Source organism: Neurospora crassa, linkage group III (genome assembly GCF_000182925.2).
Source record: "Neurospora crassa OR74A linkage group III, whole genome shotgun sequence".
Lineage (NCBI taxonomy): Eukaryota > Fungi > Ascomycota > Sordariomycetes > Sordariales > Sordariaceae > Neurospora > Neurospora crassa.
Window position 1 is genome coordinate 2,757,143 of NC_026503.1, and position 12,312 is coordinate 2,769,454.

A 12,312-nucleotide genomic window follows, 5' to 3' on the forward strand; every position below is an offset into this window, starting at 1 on the left:
GCGACATGATGAAGGACAGAGGTGACACAAGGAGAAACAAATGGCATGCCGGTCATCAACTTCGGAAACAGCGCCAATCAACGAATAGGAGCGCAAAGGGATGATAATTCTACCAACAAGGGGCAATCACATCTTTAGACCGTCAGTTGCCATCTATCCCGACTTCGGGAACAATGAACGAGTGGAGGGAGAGAAGAATAAATCGAACGACAGAAAACAACGTTCGAGGCCACCAATAACGTTAAGACGTACACAACGGACCAATTGTCCAATCGGCGCTGCAAAGAAGCCGTCCCGGTATAATGGACACCCGGTACGTTCAGCAAGAGAGCCCCGGCCAGGAAAGAAAACTACGACGACGACAGTGGGGGGAACTACTGAACAAGGAAAAAGGACGTCCGTCAATCATGTACCGTATCTAGCCTTTCCCTTCTTCCTCTTTTGTCGTCGCTTTCACCACCTTGCCCGATTCTGTTGAGATGGTTGGGCAATGGGAACGGAACCAGGGCCGCATGCTTCCCTTTTTGTGTTTATTTTCTTTCCGCTTCGCTCGGCTTTCTCATCAGCCATTTTGGCAGCCCAACCCAGAAGGTAAGGAAGCAAAGAGGCTATGAGCTGCGTGCGGCTCGGAAGGTCGGACCAGAGTGAGACCTGTTCGGACTAAGACCAAACCAGATGAGAAACCGAGCGAGTCCTTCGAGTAAAATCCATCATAACCGGCTCGGATTTCCTTATTTCCAACTGTCGGTCAGCAGCGGTCTGTGCCCTGACGAGCCGACGGACTGGGTATACATAAATGAGACATGAGGCCGTGCGCGTTCGGACCGCTCTGTGGTGGCATCCATCGCCCTTCCATCAGCTAGGGGATTCTCACATCGGAATTTCGAGATAGGAAGCAACGAACCCATACTAGACTCGCGTCGGTTACGTAGGCGACAGTCGGGATTGTCACACCACTCACAATCCACCCGGACGCTATTGGCAGCGGCGGTGTGACCGTTAAGGACCTTTGTAACTTCTTTTTTCGAAGGTTGTCCCCCGTGAGTATGCCGTTCCTGAAAGTGGTCAAGATGCCCTTTGATGTCGGGGACTTCCAGCTGTCAAAATCACGGCTAGACCCAGTGATCGACATGCTCAGGTGCGTTTTTGTAGTGTACCACTACTGCACGGCACATGCTGTACCTTACACTAGGAAATGCGCCCAGTTATCATTGGACGACCTTAGGATGCAAACCTGGCATATGGTTGGTAGAGGTACCTTGCAGTGTGTCCTGTGCTTTTAGTGTAGACCTCAAAGTTTGAGAGCAGCATGGGTAAATAGAAACCGCCAATGTGTTCCATTTATCATCGTAAGGATACAGCTGGGAGATAGTCCAAGTCACAGAGAGACGGACTATGTACATTGTATGGTACCGACCTCTGAGTGCTACCGTAGCTCGTGGCTTCGGGTGATCGGTTCCCTTCAGTTGTAACGGGGTGACAAAATTGTTCCAAGTGCTGCTGGAGCTTGACGAGGAGGAAGCGAAGCAAAGTGTACCAAATTGCCTGTGGGCTTGAAGAAACAAAGAGAGGAAAAGGAAAGTGTCTTGGCTGACTTGGCGCCACGCAAGATAGGTAACTGGAAGACTTGGTGACGTGGCTTGTCAGCTAAGCATTTCGCCTACATCACTAGTAAACGCTATCAAGGCATGGGGTTTCCGATGTACTGGTAAACACAAGAGGTGTATCCTACGGCTGAATGAAGACCACTTATTGGCACAAACCTGCCAAGACGCCTAGATGCTAAATTTACACCGTCAAAGAAATTGGAGAGATACACGGCCACGAGTCGTGAACAGCGACAGAGCCTCCCGTAGAGGTATGATGATTCCTTACCTAAGGGAGATATCCAGGCGGGTTGCAATCCTCAACTCTTGGAGTACTTAGCCAGGAGTTATGCTTGATAATTAGTATGTAGCGCTATGCATTATACTACAGCTTAGTGCCCTACCAGGTAGCTAGAGCTTCAACTTCCATGGTTGGAACCAGGAGGCGCAAACTTGTTAAGGTAGGTTAGAATAACAGTGTCCAGTCAGTACTACTACCCCCCAAAAAGCCCGAGCATAGGTAGGGTACGAAATACACTGCGAATGAGAAAACCGAGGCTCACCATGTTCATTTTCATAGTGAACAACGGCCGGCCCGGCCATTAGGTTGGGTCGGACAAAGTGAAGCTGTCAATTCCCACCCCGGAGTAGTGTATCTGGCAGAAGGAAGCTGCGTGAAGTTCGGCAGGTACGGATCGATTGCTATGTGACGGATTTGTAGGGATCAGCTCGTAAGCAAATTGCCTGTAAACAGCAGGGACAGGCTCACATACTCGCGAGTTTTCGTCCCATCACACCGCATCTCCTCAACTTTATAGACTTGCGGGATACCTTGCTCCCCCACGGGCAGACCAAATGCCGGTTCAGGATTCCTGGTCAGCATAACGCCCACCACCCACAGACAGAACGGGAGTCTTATCGAAACGGAGGGAGTCGACAAGCATACGTACCCGCTTTGAAGCTTGTATGTACTTGTGGATATGATACTGCAAAAAGTTTTCCTTCTTTTTTTTTTTTTCCTCCTTCCCCTTGACAATCTTGACAAAACCGTGTTGCATTCCGGTCTCTACTCTGATATCCACAACTAGTATCCATGCTGGGCATCTACGTTACGCTTTCATGCACCATTGTACGCCATGATTGGCGTTTACGTTAGGCGCGGTCGGGAACCTTCCCTTTCTCGTTTCTTTGCGCTTCCTTTCCACTTTTGCTAACGCCCTTGAGTCATCCCGAGAGGCTCGTCGGGTTAGAGGTGGAAATGTTTCGCGTTCTTGCACTACTTGGGGGTTAGCGGTGGAGTCTTTTGCCAACCCCCTCTCATAAAAGAGGGGGAAAATTTTCTGTGGGACAACCGTTTAATATAGGACAAGCCACATAGTAAACCACTAGTAATATAACCCATCCCCATACTAAACCACTACATTACACACTACAACAACATTGTTAGAAGCCGTTAGAAATCTAGTATATTATTCAATTAGGTAGTAAGTAAATAAAAGAGCAAGTTGCAGTTATTGCTCATTATTTTCTAGTACTAGCGCCCCCTCTACTAATAGTATTAGTACTAGTGCTAGTACCTCCTCTATTGTTGGTACTAGTACTACCTCCTCTATTACCGCCTCCCTTCTTACTAGTATACTCTTTATACGTACCGCTTACTTTCTTACCTGCATTTGAGGTTTTATAGTACTCTCAATATACTTTATAACCCCGTAGTATAGCATTAATTCAAAAGATTATAATTGTAATAGAGTAGAGGGATCGATGGCTAGTATTAATAGTCTAGCTTATATAGTATAAGGTCTGGGGGTAGCGGGCGGGTTAAAGAGACGGTAGTTAATTGATTGGAGCGGTAGTAATTTAACCTCCTCCTCCTCCTCCTTATCCCTATTATCCTCTCCCTTATAGAGTTCTTTATAATTAGCTTCCTCCTTATTATTATTAATTAAAATATTCTTATTTTTAAAGAGGGTATCGATTATTTATATATTAAAATAATTAACAACGTCGGTAGTAATTTTAATAGTAATAGTGGGTTGTTAAGGTGGGTGAGGGGGGGAGGATAGGGGGTCGGTTGGTTGAACGGTAGAAGTAGGTTGTATAATAGAGGGATTATTATTTAGATTAATATTAACTAAGTTATTAGAGAAGAGGTAAGAGGGGTTACCCTATACTTTCTTAAAGATTGTTAGTACTAGTATACCAACCGTATTACGAGTAAATAACCTATCCCCCTCCTCCTTATCCCTCTTATTGAATATATCCTCCTTATAGACCGGTATATACTTATCCTTTAATTGCTCCTTCCTCTAATTATTAAGGTAGATTTGCTATATAACTTTCCCTTTACTATTAACCGGGTCTTTAATCTAGTTATTATAAATTTACTTTTAAATCTTCTTATTATATAATTTGACGGTTATTAGCTGCCTCTTCTCCTTAGCTAACTATTTTCGCTATTGCCTTTCGATAGTACATTAATTGAAATCCCCCTTTGAAAGATTTAATACTTTACCCTTATAGGGTACTTTATATACCCGTCTCCTTATTTTATAATCGAAGTTGGCTGCCTTCTTCCGATTTTAATAATTGTACTCTTATATAGTATTGTACGTTAATAGCGCTTTATAAATTACAACTTTAGCAGCGTAATAACGGATACGTATTAGCGAGTTGAATGTATAGTAGTATTTATCTTTGATGTAGGTAATAATTTTAGTAGCTTTTTAAAAGCGGTCCTCTTTAGGGAGTAATGAGGGTAAAGCGGGGTTGGCTTTCTTAAGTTACTTCGTTCGGATTTGCATTAGGATTCTTATACAATTAATTAGCTATATACTAGTATTAGAAAACCCATTAAGGATATTGTACCTAATTATATTACTATTAAGGATATATTAAAGTATTAAGGATACTATAGTTAGTAGGGATATAGGACGATAGTATAGGAGGGGAAGTGAATTTCGAATTCTTTAATAAATATAGTGCGAATAAAGTTGAACTCTCTATATTGAACGAATTACCGCAATACTTTCTAGTAATAAGCTTTGAGGGACGAGAATACCCTAATATTAAACGGTTGTATTATATAGGTTGAGTAGGGAGGTAATATTATTAATATAATATTAAAGGTATTAATATATTTTTTAATTTCTATACTATAGTAACTACTAAATCCGTCGATAATTAATAGATAGTAAATTAATCGGTATAGCCTTCTTAACCCTATTCCGTTACTTAAATTATTAAATTTCTTACTAGTATAATTAATTCTATATTAATTATACCTAAATTAGTTTTAAAAAGAGAACCCTTTATCTCCTAGCTTATAGCCGTCCTCCTCCTTTAATTTCGTAAACGTCGGGGATAAGTAGAAGGAGTATTAATTGAAATACTTTAACTAGTTAAGTGTAAGGTCGGCATTCGAGAAGCTAATCGGTAATTTAGTAAAGCAGATAGTATTATTAAGGTCGTTAGTAATAAAATCCTCAGTTAAATTAATTTTAAATATTATATAAATAGGGATAGTCTTACTAATTACACTTATACTAGCCATAAGGGTAGCCGACTTTCGGTTAGCAATATTATTAATCTTTAGCTAGAATATAGAGAAACGGTAAATATTTACCCCTATATAAATTTATTAGCAAAGCAATATACTAACTTACCTTCTACCTCGCTAAATCCCTAAATACAATTACCCTTACGCGCCCGCCCGCTACGTAACTAAATTTTACTTTTATTTTATTATAGTTTTAAACGTTGCTACTAATAATATTGTACTTCTTGAGTACGGCTTCGTAATTGTTAAACTACTTATTAACGGACTCCTTATTTAATTCCTAGAACCTCCTTTTAATATTAATAGTACGGTAAATTATAATTTTCAATTCTAGATAGTCTTTAAGGAAGTTCGCTAATTATATTGCATTACAGCTCTTTAGCGCGCCCCGCAACGACTATAACCGATTTACTATACTAATTACTATTTAATATAGCACGGGAAACCATCCTTAGAAATAAAATATTACGTACAATACAATAGTATTCTCTTCGACGGCTATTAATATACGGGGGCAACCTTTTAAGTACAACAATATAATTAATTTACTATACTCTATTAGCAATTTAATATAGCGAGATATTGAGGTACGCGATTTGCTAGTAATAGTAGTAATCTCTCTAATAGTCGGCGGTTTGTACGATATTCTAAAGCGCTCGATACGTTGGCGGGCAGTCAAATACATACGCGTACTGCGGTAGCTAACGGGCGCCTCCCCTACTTTATTGAAATATTTATTAAAATTTATTACCGTACGTTAACTTTTATTAATCTATGGATATATACGGATTACTTACTTTTACAATTTTATAGGGTAGAAGGTTGGAAATAGTAAGTTAGTATATAGTTGTGTTACCGATGTGTACAATGTTAAAAAGTGGTTTTGCGCGGCGTTAATAGCCGATTCTATATAGTATAAATCGGCGCTTATCCTATATTAAACGGTTGTCCCACAGAAAATTTTCCCCCTCTTTTATGAGAGGGGGTTGGCAAAAGACTCCACCGCTAACCCCTAAGTACACTAGGGGCCGCCGAGTACGCTATGCATGCGGTGGGTAAAGGAATCACCACGGAGCACTGGGCATCCATAGTGTTGCTCCGTATTCCACCAGACACGCTAGGGCCGATGCAAGCCAGCAGCAGAGAAGCCCAAGAGACCCAGCAAAAGAAGAACCTTGAGAGCTTCATGTAACCGGTTCTTGTACTTTAAATGGAAGTCGGCCGAAACTGTGGGGTAGACACAGGCCAGGTAGCCCTAGAAACCCTGAAAGCGGTATCGCGCGGGGTTTGGTTTCCATAGTTTCCATCACACCGGTGTTCCTCCTCCTAACCCACCCAGTTGGCATTGCGAGCCCCAATTACCTAGGTACTAGAAGAATTTCTAGATCCTATACAAGAAGAGCGGCACAGGACTAGTGAGGCCCTTCGCAAGAGTGAGGACAGCTAGGCAAGCGAGTCCCGGAGTAGATCGAGTCCTTTCGACAGCGCCGGGGAAAGATCGGTTGTCAAAGGACCTGAGCTGACCGAGGTGTGGAATTGGCTGAACATGTCCGACTTGTCACCACTTCCGAGAGGGGTCGCCGGGCTCATGGATTCAAAATGGAGTTTGGACCGACCCCTCACCGGGGTTCGCGGGGCTACACTACGATGCTTGCATTGTATGTGTGTACTCGGATCCAGCACGTGGGTTCCTCTGATGGGTTTCTGGATTCAAGACCTTTGGTGCCATCGCCATGGCGGAGAAGTTGACACGCACGAGTCAGGACGTTCCCCGTCATCCGTTACTGTTACCGTTGTCGTCCCCGATATCCTCACATCGAGATGAACACGTTTTTGCTTCAAAGTGCCGCCAAGCAAGGACACAGTCGATAAAGAAAGCCCGTCTAAATGCCTAAGTGTAATGGTTGAAGGCATAGTCTACGTAATACCGGCCTGATCAGACACATCGGCTGGCCGTTTCAACATCAGTAGATTCAAGGCTGGTAGGCTTCAAATGTGTAAGCGGGGAGCCGAGGCGTAGCTTTTGAGAAGCTGTCAGTAAGTACGTAAACCAATGACCACGTGTGCTGAAGATGGTCATCTTGTGAGAGTTTTTCTGTAGTCGATATCCTTTCGTCACAGCCCATGCCGAGAGTGGAATTCGTACGCATGGTATTATCTGTGATGTAGTACAATGTTGGCGCTTATACATTGGTTTCTCGTCGGTCTTTCTGGTCTTTGAGCGAATATTTGGGAGACGACACAACGAGTAACTTTACCGTGTATGTGCACGTGTAGTGTAGATCGTAGGTTTGGACAAGCAACCGAATCATGCAATCATTATAGTAGACTTGGTACCTGGTTTTCTTATCAGATCGCGGCACTTGTGAGAGAACAAGGACTGTGACCGCTGACTCTTTTTGGCTTCTGGTTTTTCTTTCTTGCTCATTCTCTCCGCTCTTCGGTGGACTCTGTGGGGCTGAATGGAACCAAAATGGGTGCGAGCATGTTGACGCGATGGAAATATCGTCAGGTTCTGGAGGCTTGCCTAGCGCCTCCATGGCTCTCTTGTGGAACTTCTGTTGGAAGTTTTCAGCGGGCTTTTGCTGGACTAGCATTCGTGATGGATGGATCTGTCCTGCAAGGGCAAGATTGATGGCAAGGGAACCCTCGCCCAAAGTCTGGCTGACCCAATGATTCCATACCGTTATGGACTAGCTTTGAAGAAGCCCATCGATGCCCACCAAAGTCCCTCGAGGGAGTCAAAGCCCCTGCCGCCGTCTAGAAGCCTTTGCCCCTTTCTGGTTTGGCCTTGGCAAGCCTGGTCAAGCTTGGATTACGACCATGCAGGGGCTGCGGCGGCTGATACGGCCAGTCTCCCGCGATCCAATGAGCAGACGGAATTCGCAAAGAAGAGATGCAATCCAGCGTCTTCGCGATATACTGGTGAATGTTTGTGATTGCGACAATCAAGGCATAGCAAACAAACAACATCTCAAGCGGACGGCGCAACCACTGATGACGGGTGTAGTAAAAGGCGACGGCATAACATCGAGGAGATTTTGTTGGGTAGCGTATATGGCCCGTCTTTTGGTCTGGGGGGTCGGAGAGTACCGTGATGTCTCTGTGTCTGCGTTGCTGATGTGCCAACCCGCGCTATGCTAGTGTCAGGAATCGTCAGCAGTGTCCCGCAAGTTTCTAGGCTGAAGCTCCTATCGTGTTCCACTGCGCTACGGGGGAGCCGATATCTTGGGTGAACAGTAGAGTGATCGATACGAACTGATTTTCGACCGGAACTGGCCAGTCGGAACCTTCCCAAGAGTCTGTAAGACACTGCCGCGAGCCTTGTGCATTGGTTTGTGTCTGGTAAGCCTCATTTCCAGTTCTCTGGTGCGTAGCTTTCTTCGTTTATTGGCAGAGATGAGTGTTGCGGAATGCTATTCCACGTGTGTCTGCGAGTGTTTGTGGGGGCACCATGACGCAGGAAAATGGATGCGATGGTGTTGTCCAAGAGCTACCGACGTGGGTCGCGAGCTGGTGAAGGGGTTCGTGGGAGATTTGACTGGTCAACTGATCGGCGGTCTTTGGTGATCGTCGACTGCACTGTCGGACTGCTCGAAACGATACTCCGTGGGGTTCCGGTCCGGGTTGGAAAGCGGTCCCGTGGTGTTGGAATGCCCGGTCGTGCTCGAAGGATTGACAAACATGAGGATTGCCGACTCGATGCCGTTCTTTTGGCCATCGATGTCGTAATGGCTGTAGGGACCAGCGTGCCCTAACCCTTACGCGGGCGGGGAGTTCTTGGCTAGGTGCCCTTTGCTCCTGCAACGATGCCACGGCTCCACGGCAACTTCTGCTTTCCTAATCCAGTCCCAAGGCAGATGCACTAGCAACAAAGTAGCTTGGTTCTGACCATGGTAAGCAAATAAGGAGCCATCCGCTAATACACAACCGGGCTGGTTAGCTGGGAATGGAAGCCGCGCCAACTTTGCTCTCCATTTCCTGCAGGTAGACCTTCCTTCTATTGCAAGCAGCCCGATCCTGCGTTTAAGTCCATTCCATTTCCAGCATCCACGGGCGACGCCGACAGCGGGGATGAGCGGCGTCTTTCCGCAAGCAATGAAACCAGGCTGAGCCTTTGGATAGGTACCTAGGTAAGGATTTGTCACCCAACTTGTTGTTGAAGAGCCTCTTCACGACTGCCTCGCTGTAGTACGGCACTCAACGGTCAAACGGCCAAGTCGACGGTTTAGCTGCGTGTCGGACCGTGGATCGCTGCGATTGGTCTTCATAGAGTACGCCTGACCAACAAATAGGGAACTGCGAATACTAGTAGATTCTACACGTCTTGAGGTTGTTTTCAATTCGATTTTGTTTCGTTTCCTGAGGAGAGAGCGTTGGACAGCGTAGAGTTTTGGGCAATGACGTCTGACCCTAGAAACGGACAGTCCTACTATCCACCGTTTCTAAAGCCCACTAAACATAGTAGCACACAGCTTGGACTGTGGGGGAAATTGCGACAGCCCATCATCATGACCGAGGAAACCCCATTTGCACTCTTCATTGATGCGACACACAATTGCTATGTCAGTGGCTTCCAGGCCATATCATGGACGTCGCGAAGAGCGTAGTATGTTTCCACTCCATGTCTCACAGCATGCGGCTGCGGTGGTTGTACGTATATCTCTCACCTCACCCATCGAAGCTCCAGGCTGTGATTTGCTGACTCACCTTGATCAACAACAGACAATCCTTGAGTGGGTAAAAGAGCAGAGCCAATTGCCCACCCAAGCGTTGATGGGCAAGCTTGGGGGCAGATAGGCGTGGTGGCCATCGAGGTCCTCGGCAGACCCGAGTGCTTATGATGATGATTTCATTCCCCGTCGCGCCACGCCAGTTGAAAACATTTTTATAGACAATTTTTCTTGCTTATAACCTTCAGGATACTGGAGATTGTTCACATTTCTTCTTTTTTTTTTTTTTTTTTTTCCTTTTTCGAAGCTCTCCTAATGTATGATTCGACTGCAATTGGCGTTGACCCTTCTATTCTGGTGTAGTGCTGAGAGATCTTCACCCCGGCTTGAGCCGCTGTACCTGCAGCCATGGAAGTCAGTAAGGCCAGGGACGCAGCAAGGAACATTGGGTAAGGCTCTACGTAGGTATCCCCGAGGCAATTTAATCCAGTGAAATCCCGTCATCTTAACAATCTGCACGAGATGCAGCTCCGTAACGAGCGTACAAGAGGATCGTCACTCTTAGTGTCTGTAGTACCCTCAACTAGTGTAACGTCCCAGGGCCCAATGGCCACGAAGGAAGCTTACGAGCAACGTTCTACACTTTCAGGTTGGCGACAAGACCGGCACACGACAGAACTCCGGCGCCGTCAAGTTGAGCCCCCAAAAATCCCTCCTCGCCCTCTTGGGAAAACCGCGCGGTCGTGTTTCAAGCTAACGCACCCGACCGCGACTTAGGGTTGAATTGTCAAACGACGCCAATCTCAATCGGGACTTACCTTACGAGGCACCATCATCGACTTGCATACACATTATCATGTCTACCTAGGCATCGTTGGTGCTTTTTGCTCTGTGTCGTTACTCATGACAGAGCACTGGGACGCTGGTTGCATTTGCTTTTGCATCGAGGCCGGAATGACTGGACATAATGGGACGAAACTAAACCCTGGTCAAGTTGGATGCAGGCAAAACGATGCCAACTACCTACAACTACCTACTTAACCTCGATATTACCTTAATTACCCGCGTGCAACCGTGAACGGGACATCAATGAGCTTCGTGGGCCAACTGAATCCTTAATGTCAGCGGAGCAGTGCATGCTTTCCGCTAGTCTTCATAGTACCTGTATCATCAAAGTCGTGGCACCTTCGCTCGTGCCATGGTACTGAAGACTTTCCATGCTTGCTTCCCCGCGCCGAGGTAGCAATATCGGCGACTTAACATGGCTAATTGGGTCGTAGCTTCGATTTCTATGGTAATGGTTTTCTAGAACGGCCTTCAAAAACCCAACAGTTTGTCACGGTCCCGTCGATGCGAGTAACGAATCCTCGCTTGCAAGTACTTGCTGCCCTCGGCGTCACTGCAGTTGGCTGAGCCAATCCGACATTGAGCTGTGGGCTGTAGAACTTGGGATGCTGCACTGTGAATAGCATCGACATAATGTTTTGCAGGAGAGTGCTCGCTTTTCGAAGGCAGCTTTTTCGTTACCCACTTCCACGTACCACTTGAGCCAGATATAGTACTGTATATCGCATGAAGAAACCTAGAGGTCTCTAGGAATTTTTTTTTCGAATTTTTTCAAACCCGCACCCCACACACTATGTACAAATGTTTGTAGGCAGCCAGACACATCAAATGCATGATACTCATGGCAGGTAAGTGCACACAGTACATATGTACGGTCGCATGCAGCACTGCAGATCTGCGTGCTGAGGAAATGCTTATGCAGAAGACAAACCTCGTGTACCTTCCCACGCCCACGCAAAAACCCAAGTGCCAGATATTTTCCAGCTACTTTTCTTTCTCCCATATGCTCCAGTTTAACTTTTCTACCATGATTCATTGTAAAATTCATTCGGCACAAAAGTCCTCTTTGGGCGGGTTGGATTTGCTGGTTCAATCAGTCCGATGCAAGAATTCTTTGTGAAATTGTAATGAAAGCATTATACGTAGACAAGTGACTTTTGGACTTAGCGCCAAGAAACACAGCTAACGCGGACAGGGTGGAGGTATAGGTAGGTACACTAGGTATGCGAGTTTTTTTTTTTTTTTTTTTTTTTTTTTTTTTTTTTTTTTTTTTTTTTTTTTTCTGGATCATCGATTCACTTCGCTCCCAGCAACATGCAGCTGAGATGTTTTGCCGGCCTTCCTTCGCTTCCGCAGGTGCGTTGACGTTATATACTTTTTTGATCCGAGCGCACGGTTGCATCACTATCACGTACCGTGCAACCCTGAGCAAACCCGTCAGCCTTCAACCGGGATGGGTTTCCGCCCATTTCAATCTTTCCAAGTCCCACCGAGGTCTTGTTTTCTCTTGCTCGGCCTATGAGCTTCTGTACAGCTTCAAGCCACGGTGTCTCGGGGCCTGGGGGCCAGGCATGCAAAGTAACCGATCTTCTGCGCGGAAGTTGATGCGCTGATCCGTCACTTGTCCGGTGCTATCAAGATCATCTAA